The 14,040-nt window shown below is 42.3% G+C and overlaps 1 long non-coding RNA gene across 1 annotated transcript; it reads right to left on the reverse strand.

Annotated features, from left to right (window-relative positions):
* Nucleotides 1–2,583: 2,583 nt before the first annotated feature.
* On the reverse strand, nt 2,584–5,992 carry LOC114097977 (uncharacterized). The gene is made up of 2 exons (XR_003583644.1): nt 5,733–5,992; nt 2,584–3,227 (listed from the first exon to the last, which is right to left on the reverse strand). It is a non-coding gene; the product is annotated as an uncharacterized lncRNA (long non-coding RNA).
* Nucleotides 5,993–14,040: the final 8,048 nt, after the last annotated feature.

A 14,040-nucleotide genomic window follows, 5' to 3' on the forward strand; every position in this document is an offset into this window, starting at 1 on the left:
TCTTGTACCTTTGGAGACTTTGGTCGTGTCTATTATACCTGCTCACCTACTGACGCACAATTGGCTCTTTCCATAGGTTTGCTGTCAGTCATCGATGCGTGGACATTTCCACACCACCTCTCTGCATATGTGTGTGAGTGTACCCCTAAGAATTGGCCTTGGGGAATCAAAGGCTATATACTTGCCTTTTGGTAGCTATTTCAAAATTACTCACTAAAGAGTCTGCCTCATTTATTTTTCCCTCGGCCTTTTCCCCCACAGCCTCACCAATCAAATATTTAACTTTTGCAAATCTGATTTAATAAAAATGGTATCTAGTTGTTTTGATCTGAATTGCTTTAATTATTGGTAAAGCTGAACATTTCTCATGTTTAATGTCTATTTTTATTAATTATTATTATTATTACTATTTATTATTATTATTTTATGGTGCTGGGGATTGAACCCAGGGCCTTGTGCATGCAAGGCAAGCACTCTACCAACTGAATTATATCTCCAGTCCCTATTTTTATTTTTTTAAATCAACTGTTTATTTCCTTCACACATTTTCTTTCTATTGGATCATCTTAATGACTTCATTGGATTTAAGAAGAGTAGCCACACATCTCTAAATCCTTTCTCTTGGTTTGTTTTTTTTTCCCTTGAGTTTTTATCTAGATGATTAAACTATCCCCCTCCCTTTTAAAATAATGGTATTTTATTTTTATATAAATAAATGTTTCTTTTATGGTGTTATATCATGCTACCAAGTCCTTCTTTAGGTCAATAACATAACTAAATTCACATTTTATTGTTTCACGGCTTAGTGTTTTCATTACATTAAAAATCTATCTTTTTTTTTTGAGAGTAAAGACAAAAGTTATCTAGTCTCTCTGAGACCATATATCAAATTATTTATACTGTTCTGCTAATCCAAATTGAAACCTAAGTGTATGTATGTTGTTTACATATATACATATATGTATATATGTATATATACATATTTTTTTTGGTACTGGGGAATTGAACTCAGGGACACTTAACCACTGAGCCATATCCTCAGCCCATTTTTGTATTTTATTTAGAGACAGGGTCTCATTGAGTTGCTTAGTGCCTTGCTAAGATGTTGAGGTTGGCTTTGAACTCATGATCCTCCTGCCTCACCCTCCTGAGTGGCTGGGATTAGCATGCACCACTGCGCCCAGCAGTATATTTTTTTATTTCATATGTTTGGTGGTTATTTCTGGAATTTATGCTCTATTTTATGGTCTGGTCTATAATTGCACTAGTGATAAACTTTTAATTACTGATGCTTTATTACACGGTTTTATAAAAATAAGTCTAATCTCCCATTACTCTTGTTTTTAAAAATTTGGATAATTTATATATTCATTTAAAAATAATTAATTCAAATAACTCAAGCTATAAAATGTATAAAGAAAAATATAATGAACAATTAATAAAAATAAATATTACTAATGCTCCCTAAACCACACCTCCTACCTTATCTTCCAGTGGTAAATTTAGTATCAGAACAGTAGCTCTGAATCTAGTGTTTAGCATTCCCATGAATGTTTTTATACTTTTAACTTCTATCTGTATTTAACCCTAAAACTCTATGCAGTATTACTGTGCATTTTTAAAATGTGCTTTTTATTCTTTGAAGAAAACATGTATATCTTAAACAAACCAACCAATCCACTCTCTGCCCACAGTGTGATGGCTTATAATGTGTCAGTTGGCTGGGCCACAGTGTCCAGATAACAGGCTAACATTATTCCAGATGTTTCTGTGGGGGTGGTTTTGGAAGACTGACATTTGAAATGGTGGATTTTGAGTAAAGGAGATTTCCATCCATAATTTGGGTGGGTCTCATCCAATCATTTTAAGTCCTTAATAGAACAAAACAAAACAAAAAACCCCAACCTTCCTCGAGCAGGAAGGAATTGTGCCAGCAGGGACCTCTGGACTTCATCTGCACCATCAGCTCTTCCCTGGGTCCCCAGCCTCTTGACCCACCCTGCAGATTTGGGACTTACCATAATCATATGAGGAATTCCTTGAAATAAATCTGTCTCTGGGTATGCACATTCTGTGGGTTCTAACCAATAATACTAGGTCTCTAACCTCTGCCATACCAAGAGCCGGAGGAAAGTTTAAAGAATATTTCCTTTCACATGATCAAAATCTAAGGAAAGGCTCTCCTTCACCAAGGAAGCAGAAAGGCCTCTTGGTCAAGCCTCCAAGAGTACCTAGGAGTAGAGAGCACTTTTCCGTTGACCAAATGGTGCTTTGGCACAGGGTCTCCATCTGTAGTTGGCAATGAAAGACTCTTCTAGAAGGTACATCATCACACAGAGGTGTGGCTTTTGCCACACTGTCAATGACACTTTCCATGATCATAGTCAGCTCTATATCCCCACAGTTTCATAACTATCCCCCTCCCTTTTAAAATAATGGTATTTTATTTTTATATAAATAAATGTTCTGAGAAATCTCAGAATTTAGTGCATTGTTGTAAAAATTAATAACTTGCCCCTTTTTATAAGTGTGTAATTAGAGAGATGTGTTCTTTCCCATTTCTGCCATCACAGATAACCACTATTTAACAGCTCAAAAAATACAGTTTATTACCCCACAATTCTGTTGGTCAGAAGTTCCAGCTGGGCTCCTGAGTCCTTTGCTTAGGGTCTCACAAGGCCAGAATGAAGATGTCATCAGTCTGGGTTTTTGGGAGACTCGGGGAAGAACCTGCTTCTGGTTCTCCCTGTGGTTGTAGGATGGAGGTTCCTGCTCCCTCACTGACTGACAGCCGGAGGTGTTCTCCACTTCCAGAAGCTGTCTGTGATCCTTGGTTTGTAGCCCCTCCATCTTCAAAGCCAACAATGGTGTGTTTTGCTCGCTACAGGGATCCAGGTTGATGTGATTACGGTCATCTTGGTATCGAGCTTTTCAGACCCTTTAGGATAAGTTAAGTACTGTCAAGGTAGAGCATGTCGTTGGACAGTTTCTTAACTGCATTTTGACATGTAAACAGAGAAAGCCCAGGTACATTCTGGTCAAGGCCTACCTTTGTGAACCCTTTCCTCCTGCTTTGGGGTTGCGGATCTTCCTGCCTTGCTGTGGCCCAAGATGTGCTTCTGTCTCTAAGTCCCTAACAAATGGCACCTTGTACAATCCTAGATTTGTCAGCCTTTCTTCAGTCTGTTGACACCTTCCTTCTGTCTTTGATGGCTGGTTCTTGTACCCTGTACATCAGAATTTGTTAAAACACTCATACTGAAAATCTCTCTGCCTTTCTTTTCTGTTTTTAGGATTTGTGCAATTATATTGGGCACATCTGGATAATCCAGGATGATTTGTTTTATGTTCAGCTGATTAGTAGCCTCACTGATATCGGCAAAGTCCCTTTTGCCATGTAAGTTGACATCACTGCAGGCATAGTACCAGAGAGAAGGTCACAGGGCTCCTCTCTGAGGCCATCTGCCTACCCCAAGGACCACAGAGGTAAGTTTTCCCCAAACCAAAGGACCAGCCTGGTCAAGGATGTTCAGATTTCCCCTTCAGGGAGACCGAAAACTGCTTCTAGCTCTCAGCAGACTATTTTCCCATCTTGGAGAGCTCAAAGACTGCACACTTGGTGTTTCCTTTGTCTGCAGCAACTTCTTCAAGAAGCTTCTTCCTGGTTAGAACCCTGGACAGGCTCAGTGTGATCACGTCAGAGAACTTCCCTCCCCCATCCTTCCCGCGGGGCCCTTGCTTTCCCCCTGTGCCCTGATCCCTAGGCTCATGCTAATGACATGGCTTCAATTGGCAAAGTGTATGAGATACTTAACACACTTGGCACGAAGAGTTTCTGTCTGGCATTCTCTTTATAGTCAATATATTTTAAACCCAAAATGTGTGTGTGTGTGTGTGTGTGTGTGAGAGAGAGAGAGAGAGAGAGAGACAGAGAGAGAGAGAGAGAGAGAAGAAGAAGGAGGAGGAGGAGGAGGAGGAGGAGGAGGAGGAGGAGAAGAAGAAGAAGAAGAAGAAGAAGAAGAAGAAGAAGAAGAAGAAGAAGAAGAAGAAGAAAATGATAATGATGATGGAGGAGGAGGAGGAGGAGGAGGAGGAGGAGGAGGAGGAGGAGGAGGAGGAGGAGGAGGAGGAGGTCACAGCAGTAATGCTTTCAAAGGCTCAGCTGCTGTGTCAGCTGAGGGACATGGTTTGGAGCCTCTCTGTGGTGAGCAGGGCTGTGGAGAATAGCAATAGTGTTGGTCGAGGGCCTTGGGCACCCCAGAGAAGATAGAGAAACAAAGAGATGGCAGTGGTGTCCTGTAGAGGGACTACAGGGCTTTTAGCTGCAGAAAGTCCCTTGGGAGAGAGAGAAAGAGACTGAGATTAAAAAGGGGTGAGGGGAATCCCGGATGGAGTGGCCCACCCTGGAGAAGAAGTACAGGGAAGGGGAGAAGAGGGGAAAACAGCATTATGAAGACCTAAAGAAAATACAGAGAGAGAAAGAGGAAACGAGAAATGTGAATTGAGAGAGGAAGTGGAAGGCGGCTATAGGGCAAAGGAGAATTTACTCCCTGTAAATATAACACAGAACATGAAACTCCTCTGCTTAAAACTGTCCTGTGGATTCCTAAAGTGACCCAAGGCCCTCGGCCACCTGTTGATGTGCTCCCTCTGAGGCCATCTCATACCAACTCCTTTCCTTTGCTGCCCTCTGACCACGTGGGTCTCCATCTTGGGGCCTTTGCATGGAAGTGGTCCATGTCCCCACAGCTTGTCAGCTTATTTCTCTCTGGGCTCTGCTCAAATGTCACCATGACAAGGAGGACAGCTCTGTCCACTCTCTAAGACAGCCACCCCTATTTTCCCTCACTACACGTATCCCTATCTGACATGCTAATTGTTTTTACTTGTTTATGTTTTCTTTCTTCCCACTTGAGTGTTTGTTTATTGCTATATCTCAGTGGTTAGCAAGTGACTGTCACCTGGTAGAAGCTCCCTTAATACTTGTTAGAAAAATTAATGGACAACATTTTATGTAAGGTCTTGTTCACTTAATTTAACACATGAGACTTTGATGGCTGGGATGATTATGATAAAAATAATAAATGATAACAACCAACTAACTCTCACGTGGCACTTTAAAATAACGATTGAGATTCATGCTGTCAGATGGCAGTAACTTGCCCAGGGCACCCAGGAGCACATGAGCCTTATTCCCAGACCATAGACACCCATGTCCTTCATGCACCCACGTAGGGCAGATGCCCAAAGAACAGTGGCAAAAGCAACAAAAGCACTATTTTATTGTTAGCTGAACTTGAAACCTGGTCTCCAGTCAGAACCCTGAGAGGAGGCTGGGCCATGTGTAGAAATCCTTGCTCATCAATTTCAGGCTTTAAATTAAAGCATAATGTGACAGTGTTCTCCCCGTCCCTTCCCCACCCCTGTGCTCCATACTGCTTCCAACCACCACCCCGCACCCAAGGGTAGCATCACATCTAAGTATTCTTTGGGTGCATTGGATGAAACGCTGGTGGAGAATGTAGTTTGGTCCGGTCTGAGGGAGCAGGACACGGGGAAAGAATAGACAGAATTCTCTGGACTGTAAATGATAGAAAGTAGATCCAAAGCTTGGGAGAAATACCTGGACCACTCCCCACCTGAAAAGGCTAGAGAGAAGGTTGGCTGTGGCTGACGGGGGCTCTGAGAAGGCTTTCCTGTCTTCTTTCTCAGGTTCTTTGTCTCCCTCTTACCTCGTTTGTCTCCTCCTTGAGAACTGGCCTCATTTTCTTCTGCTTTCGAAAGGGATGACCACTAGGGGCCATTTAAAAAGAAGCTTGGTGATTCCAATGGAGGAGACTCCGGCTTTGGAGCTGGCTCTAGTGGGACACTCTTGAGGAGGACTGACTGTCCAGCTCTGGTCAAGTACCCACCCTGTAGAAGACAGGGTGTGACCCATGATTTATAGCCCCACAGAACTATGGGAAGAGAAAACCCTAGTGGGAAGACAAGGGCTGAATTATGTCTGCCATATTGGCTGGCTCCTTCTCTCTGTCTCTGTCTCTGTCTCTGTCTCTCTCTCTCACACACACACACACACACACACACAACACACACGCCCACAATCTGTGAGTTTCTGAATGAAGTGGTGTGCTTCTGAGGAAAACAAGGGGAGGGACCAGACACATTTTGTGTCCATCTCCCAGTTTCAACACTGTTAATGGGATATCTCTAGTTTGCAGGCACAGCTCCAGTCACTGGGGAGACAGCAAAGAATAAAGCAGGGACCGCTCCTCCTGGGGACAGAACCAGGCAAACAGAGAAGTGGGTGGGGATTTAAGACGCCACCTGGGCGAGGATGAGGTGGGTCTTACCCTGATGAGACGTTGCAACAGCAATGCACCCGAGGGAAAAAGTAACCCAGACAGAGACTTGGAAATGGTATGACTGTCCAAAATGGTAGTGGGTGACTTTAGTGAGGAGCGGCAAGGAGGTCTAACTTGAAGGGAGTCGGGGAAGAGGAACTTAGCAAACTCAGCAGGCTCCTGAGAGACGCCAGGAAGCTCAGGTGGGATAAAGTCATGGAGAAAGCAGAGGGGGAAGGAGGCAGCCAGAGAAAGAGAAGGAAAGGAAGAAGCGGGGGACGTGGCTTTGACAGAGTAAAGGAACAAGGAAGCGACAACATAAAGAGAAAAGTGTGAAATGACATGACCCTCAAAGGAAATGGCTGTGAACGGTACCTAAGTCACTTCCAAATCTTTTGGTGATGTCTGTAGCCTCCAACCATCAGAGGGGGTCTGTCCTGGAATACCTGTTGCTCCTAACTGGATGGAGGAGAGCAATGGATGGATTGTTTGATAAGAGTTTGTTTAGTTTTGAGCAAAAGAGCATGTTTAGAAATTGCCAAGCTGTCTTCCAAAGTGGCAGTGCCATTTTGAATTCCCCAGAGCATCAAGTGAGAGTTCCTGTTTCTCTACATCCTGGTCAGCATTTGGTGGCCATTGTGATAGGTGTGCAGTGGCATCTCACTGTTGTTTTAGTTTGCATTTCCCTGATGTCTTGGGATGTGAAGCATCTTTTCACAAGTTTATTTGCCACCTGTATGTCTTTTTTGGTGGGGTGTCTATTAAGATCTTTGCCCCATCTTGTAATCGGACAGTTTTCTTATTGTTCTTTGAGTTTTAAGGGTTCTTCAATTATTTTAGACAAGTCCTTTATCAGATATCTTTTGAAAATATTGTCTCCCAGTCTGTGGCTTCTCTGTTTTTATTATTTATTTTTTGCCAGTGTCTTTCACAGAACAGAAAAAATTTAATTTTAGTCAAGTTCAACTTATTCCTTTTTCCATGGATCATACCCTTGATGCTGTATCTGAAAAGCCATTGCCAACCACTGTGGCATTTTGACTTCCTCTTGTTATCTTCCAGGAGTTTTATGGTTTTGCATTTGATCCATTTTGAGTTAAATTTTTTTTGACATATAAAGTTTGTGTCTAGATTTGTTTTTTTGTATATAAATGTCCAGTTGTTCCCAGTGCCATTTGTTAAAAAGACTGTCTTTGGTCCTTTCCATGCTATTAGAGGATTTTAAGTGAAGGAGCTACAATTTACGAACCATATTTTAAAGGATCATTTTGGCTCCAGGTGAAGATGTTAAATAAGCAGCAGATGTCCAAATAAACTCAGGTGAGCCATCTGGCAGGGTGACATGAGTTTGAAAACCATCAGCACAGAGATGTCATTTAGAGCTGCGGGTTCTGAGACCTCTGAGGAATAAGTACAGTTAGGAAAGGACGGGTCCTGGGCACTTCACCACTTAGAAGTCAAGGAGATGGGAAAGAATAAGCAAAAGAGACAGTCGGTGAGATAGAGGAAATCAGGAGAGGACAAGATTCTGGAAGCCAGGTATAAAATGCATGTAGGAAAGACTGGGTGGTTTTTTTTTTTTTCAAATGCCACCAGCAGTGTCTCTCAGATTAAGGATGAAAGTCAACTCTTGGTTTCAGCAACACAGATGACCTTAACAAGATCTTGACCTTGACAAGAGCAGTATTGGTGAGGGTAGGAGCAAGACAGGAGAGGTGGCTGTGGAGAAAGTGAATTGGGCATTTGGCTTTGAAGGCAAGGGGCAGTGGCTGGCAGGGGCAAAGGGGCACGGGGAGGTGTTTTTAGAATGGGAGCTTGATACAAAGAGAATGAAAACTGTATCTCAGTCTCTGGTCTATAGAGACTCTGTTCTATATATCCCAGTTTGTTTGCGAGATTTGCTCTTGGAAATATTTTTTATTTTCTTTATGTGGTGTCGGGGATCGGACCCAGGGCCCGTGTGTGCGAGGCAAGTGCTCTGCCACCAGGCTGCACCCCGGCCCACTCTTGCAAATTTATGACACAGTTCAAGTGTCACTTCCTTTAAAGACCTTGCCAACCCCTGCAGCTGATCAAGTCACCTGTTTTATTTTTTTCACAGCCTATTCACCATCTGAAAATAGCTTGTTAATCAATCATTTTTTTGATCTTCCTCTCCTAGAACAGGTGCTCTCTTAGGGTAATGACCTTGCTGTTCTGCTCACTGCTGTCTTCCCACTACCACACAGTGGTAGGCGGATGGTATGTTGGTAAATCAACTCTCTGGGGAAAAAAAAAACAAAAACAACCAACACTGATTTGTAACATTTGCTGATTACTATGGTGCAAATATTTCACCACAGTTGATTTTGAACTCTCGACATGACATCCCTAAATGTGGAGTTGGGGAGAGAAGTGTACATTAGCTTTTCAAGATTCTCTGTGAGCCAGCTACACCACACTTGGCACATCGCAGGGCTGGATAATTAGTCATTTAGTGAAAGAATGAATAATCATTAGCTTGAGCCATTATTCCATTAAAGGTAGGTCTCTGGGGATTATTGGAAGACTTTCATTCCTTATTGCATTATTTTTAAAAAAATTTTTTTTTAGTTGTAGATGAACACAATATCTTTATTTTTATTTCTTCATTTTTATGTCGTGCTGAGGATCAACCCCAGGGCCTCATGTGTGCAAGGCAAGCACTCTACCACTGAGCCCCAGCCCCAGCCTGTCCTAATGAGTTCTTATTTACCCTTTATCTACACTCCTTTTCCTCCCCTGGGCACTCTGCATGTCTCTTTCTTGTTGGAAAATGCAAAAAACCAAACTTTGCCTGAAGGTTTGAGGCCTAGTGTGGGTTCCCCTAGGCCCTGATCCTGGGACCTGCTCCTGTGTCCCTGCACAGAGCTCGGGCAGGGCTTTTGGCCAGGCCTCTTTCTTTTCTCCTGGGTCATAGCTGCTTCATTAGAAGCAGGTGTTTTCTTCGAATTCGTCTTTCTTCAGGCCCACCAAACCAAGCTTGGGTAACTGTCTTTCCATACAAACACACACCTCTTTCCTCAGTGTCCTCTAGCGTCTCCGTGCACCTGGAGATCCGTCATTGTCATTTGCATGATGGGCAGGGTTAAATTTGTTTGCAGGTTGCTCCTCCGATTCCCCTCTCCTCACTTCTCCCTGCAACCTTACATAGTTTAGAAGGCTAAAGTCTTCATCTAGTTATTTTTTCTTTATTATAAAAAAGTCTTAAAAGAAGGAAGAATGCAAGTGATTGAGAAAGACAATGGCAACAGCAGTCTCTAGGCGTCACATTGAGGTGGATTCTACTAAGAGTCTGATCAATGTGGCTGTCTTAGACACCATCCAGAAGATTCTCTAAGACAAGACAGTGAAAGGCAGAAAATGAATTAGTGGGTATGGAAAGAACTAAGATGGACTTCCAATTCCTCTTCTTGAGTCAAAACTCACCCAAGCAGCTTTCTGCAGTTGTCATTTCTCTGGTCCTACCTGGATTTCTCTTTGGTCCTGATATGGTTTATCTGTGTTCCCTGTGTCCTGCAGAGACTGTGCCCTGCCATGTTTGGCACTGTGTAGCTGGGACTTTCAGTCCCTAGGTGATTTGGCTTGGATGTTCCCCAGGGGTCCATTGTGAGTGAAGGCTTGGTGCTACTGGGAGTTGCTGAAATGGTTTAATGGGGCCCACAGGTAGCTCCTTAAGTCATTGGGTGTGAGGAAGTTCTCGTGTAACCCTTTGAATTTGTGCAAGAGCATTGTAATGAGAGGAGCAAACATAGTCCTCTAGTCCTCTCTGGTCTCCTTTTTGAAATGTGACTGTTACTATACATGCTTCTGCCATGATGTGCCACCAACTACCACCCTCACCAGAGGCCAAACCAATGGTGCTGCCCTAGCTTGGACTTTGAATCTCCATACTGTGAGCCAAATGAATCTCCTTTATTTTGTAATTAGCCTGTGTCAGGAATTTCATTATAGTGATGAAAGATGACTAGGACCCCGTACCTGCAGCCATTCCATGTTAATTCAAAATCCTTTTCAACTGTGGTGGAGAAGGTTCTGCTCCAGTGCTTTCTGCAAAAAGACCTGTTGCCAGTTATTTATAAATATGGAAATGATTCTTTTTCTGTTTGCATGGTTCTCTGCTTCTCTTTAGGATTCTCTGCTAGCTGCCTTTGCATTTTCCTGTCCTGTTGTTTACAGGTGAAAAGGGATTTGGAAGTGTGCTCCTTTCTTGTGATGATTCATTACACTAAACTATAAAAGCCATTAAACTTCCTGGGTCATTCTTTTAAGCTTCTTCTGTAAGGTTAAGTTTCATGTTTTATCACTTTACTCTAGAGTAAGATATTAAAGTCCCTTGAAAACTTTATGAACTAATTAAGCACTCCAACTGCTCACTTCTTCAAACAACAATAGAAATAATGACAAAATAGAAATAATGACAAAAAAGTTATAAACTATTGGGCACTCACCACAGGCATTCTGTCCTTCTTATTTTGGAAAAATTTTAAACCTGTATCTCAGAACCTATTATCATTCTCATATGAGGAAATAAACTCATAAAGTAATATACCCCAGGTCACTTGAAGTAAATAACAGGTCTAGAAATGAAACCCATGGCTGCCTGACTCCAAAACCTTTTCTTGTAACTTTTCACTAATATTTTGGGATTTGTCTCTTGTAGGACCTGTTGTAACTAAATAATTTTCTTGGCTGCAGCAATAGTGACAAAAGTCACATTCAACTTAAGTCAAGGGCTAGAGCTGCCCCAAGGATGGAGGATTTACACATTAGTATCCTTTTTGCCATAGCAACTTCTTTTCATCTATCAACATCCATTGAGGTTGCTTCTTAAGCATTTTTAAGAACTTTTAAACATTTTTTAAAGAATGTTTTACAGAAGTCCGAGAGCTATCCAGCCTCATGAAAGGTGTTATTTCTCTGTGTTAGATAGTCCATGAGATCTAACATCAGTGAAATGGACTTGGGGTCTATATCAGTGACGATGAAGATGATGACATGATTTTTTTTTTTTCTTTTGTAGTCTGGGCTTATTTCTTGATTCCATGACCAAAGTGTCAGCACTTTGTACTTTTAAAAGATGTTTCTATTTCTTTGTTGGGAACAGCAATATCTTTATTGTAATTAAAAGTCCTTTCCCCCAAACCTGACTGTAATTCTACATGTTTCTTCTTTGGGAGTTTGATGGAATCACAGATTCTTGGGCCCCACCCCGGGGCCCAGCAGTCTGTTTTCAGAAGCCCTCCATGTGGCTGAGGGGCACTCTCAGGCTTGAAAGGGCTGGTGTGGACACTCCTGCTGTCCTTCTTGCCACACCCATCTCCTGTGCAATGCTGCCTACTCCTAAGGCTTCAGCCTACTCACCAAATCTAAGGTGCAGCCCAGACTGGCTTTCTGAGCTCTGAACTTAATAACGCTTATCTAAATCACATCTCTGCTTAGCTATGTTGTAGAGACCTCAAGCTCAGCACTGTAATAAATATTTATTACTTGACTGTCATTTTTTTCCCCATTGAACTAGGGTTGTTTACCCTGCCATTTCTGCCAATATACTTTGCCAAAATTTCTTGTTTAAACTGCCTTCTTTGCCTCATCAGCAACGTGATGAGGGCAGGGACAAGTCTGTCTGGAGATGGCTGTCTTTGGAAAGCAGCTAATATTTGTTGAGTGAATCAATGACTTCTGTATTCTCTAATCAGGGTTTGACAAACCTGGCCCACTGTCTGTTTTGTAAATAAAGTTTTATTGGGACACAGCCACACCCATTGGCTTAGGTGCTAAGGTTGCTTTATGCTACAATGGCAGAGTCAAGTTGTTGCCACAGAGACTTTATGGCCTACAACAGTCTAAACTATTTACTATCTAATCTCATATTGAAAAAGTTTGCTTGAGGGTCATGCTGGTGTGTCTGTAGAAGGGCCAACCCAGGCACTTTTCTGTGCTACAATTATGTTGTACTCTCTAGGATGTCGGCCTGGCTAACTGGGTCTTCAGATGGCCCATCACTAGCATAAACACACCTGAGCAAGCACCTGTGTTATGGGGAAAACAAGCTGTGGGCTTGGAATTGATAAACGAGTTTGGCATGACATCAATCACGATTCCAGAAAGGAGAAGAATGGAGACCATCCTGCCCTGGTGTTTTTCTTTTTTTGGTACTAGGGGTCACACCCAGGGCACTTTACCACTAAGCTGAGTCCTCAGCCTTTTCTTATTTTTTATTTTGAGACAGTGTCTCACTAAGCTGCTTTTAGGGTCTTGCTAAATTGCTGAGGCTGGCCTTGAACTTGCAATTCTCCTTCCCCACCCTCCCAAGTTGCTGGGATTACAGGTGTGTACCACTGCACCTGTCTCCTAGTTTCTTAACATATCAAATTTATACATTGTCAGAAAAATTGAGAAAATACCTAATAATCTTACCAGGTATTCCTTCAGTGCATGCTTTCTATTTTATTGACTCATCCCTCCCAGGGTATTTTCTAAGTCTAAGAGGTACAGGTTAGCTTGCAGAAAACTGATGATAATATAAAGATTCTTGTTTGAAAACTTTGTAAATGATTCTTGACTTTAACAATGCAAGTGAATTGAAATAGAAAAAAATGATTAGTGTGACAGATGCCATTGATTATTGTCTGGAAGTAAAAATGACTTCAGACAGTTTATTGTGTAGTAGGGGATTAGTCAGTTTTGCTTATATTAGAAAATTCTCTTCAGCCTTCCTTAACTTGAATGACAATGCAAATATCAGTTATTCAATTTCTCCTTCCAGTCAGTTGTAGTATCTTCCTGGTTTCCTCATTAATGAATTGAATAAAAACATGGAAATAAATTCATCTGATATTTTCCTGAAGGTTGTTTCTTTTTTTCTTTTTTGGCAGTGCTCTGTGAGCTACATCCCCAGCTACATTTTTTGAAGAGTTTAGCAGGAATACAACTCATTCACCTTCGTGAATTGCTTTGGGGCAGCTGGGCAGAAAGGGTCTCAGAACACACAGGTTGGGAAGACAGACCTTGTGATGTTTCACAGGGGATGGAAGTAGAACATTGTGGTCCATAGCTAATATTCTTCAAAAAGGCCAAATGTAGCACTGATAACAAACTTTGAGAAGATCACAGTAAACATTTTTCCAGTAAAATATGTGGAATTTGTAAAAGTCCTGGTGTTCATGCTGGGGAGAAAAATGCTAAGATTTTTTTTGTTGTTGTTACTTGGGATTTCAATTTTGGGGGATGGTGGCATGAAGTTCTCTTGTTTACGCGGGCCGCTGTCGTCTTCACGAGGCAGGAGAAACCAGAGCAACTCCAGGCACTGCTGGGCTCGATCCAGATGCTTGGCTGGACCCGGCCATGCTCTAGTTAGACATTATTTCCTGGGGCCAGAGCCTTACGCCCTGTTAGTTATGGCCATCAGTCTGAGAAGACACCCCTTGTTCCGTATGTGGGACCCCTCATGAGTGCACAAAGTCTTTGCATCTGATGCAAACTGCACATTTCATAGAAAAACCTTCGCAGCACTGGTTGCCTCCAGGGCAAGGTCAGACACTCTTCATTGATTTGTTGGGATGCTGTAGGCGGGGGAGGCGTTCTGTCCCCTGACAACATTCACTTTAAAAACCCACTTCTCCATTTAGGAGATGACTGTCCACTTACCCCATAACTTCAGGCTTTCCCTCTAGTC

The sequence above is a fragment of the Marmota flaviventris genome, chromosome 11, assembly GCF_047511675.1.
Source record: "Marmota flaviventris isolate mMarFla1 chromosome 11, mMarFla1.hap1, whole genome shotgun sequence".
Lineage (NCBI taxonomy): Eukaryota > Metazoa > Chordata > Mammalia > Rodentia > Sciuridae > Marmota > Marmota flaviventris.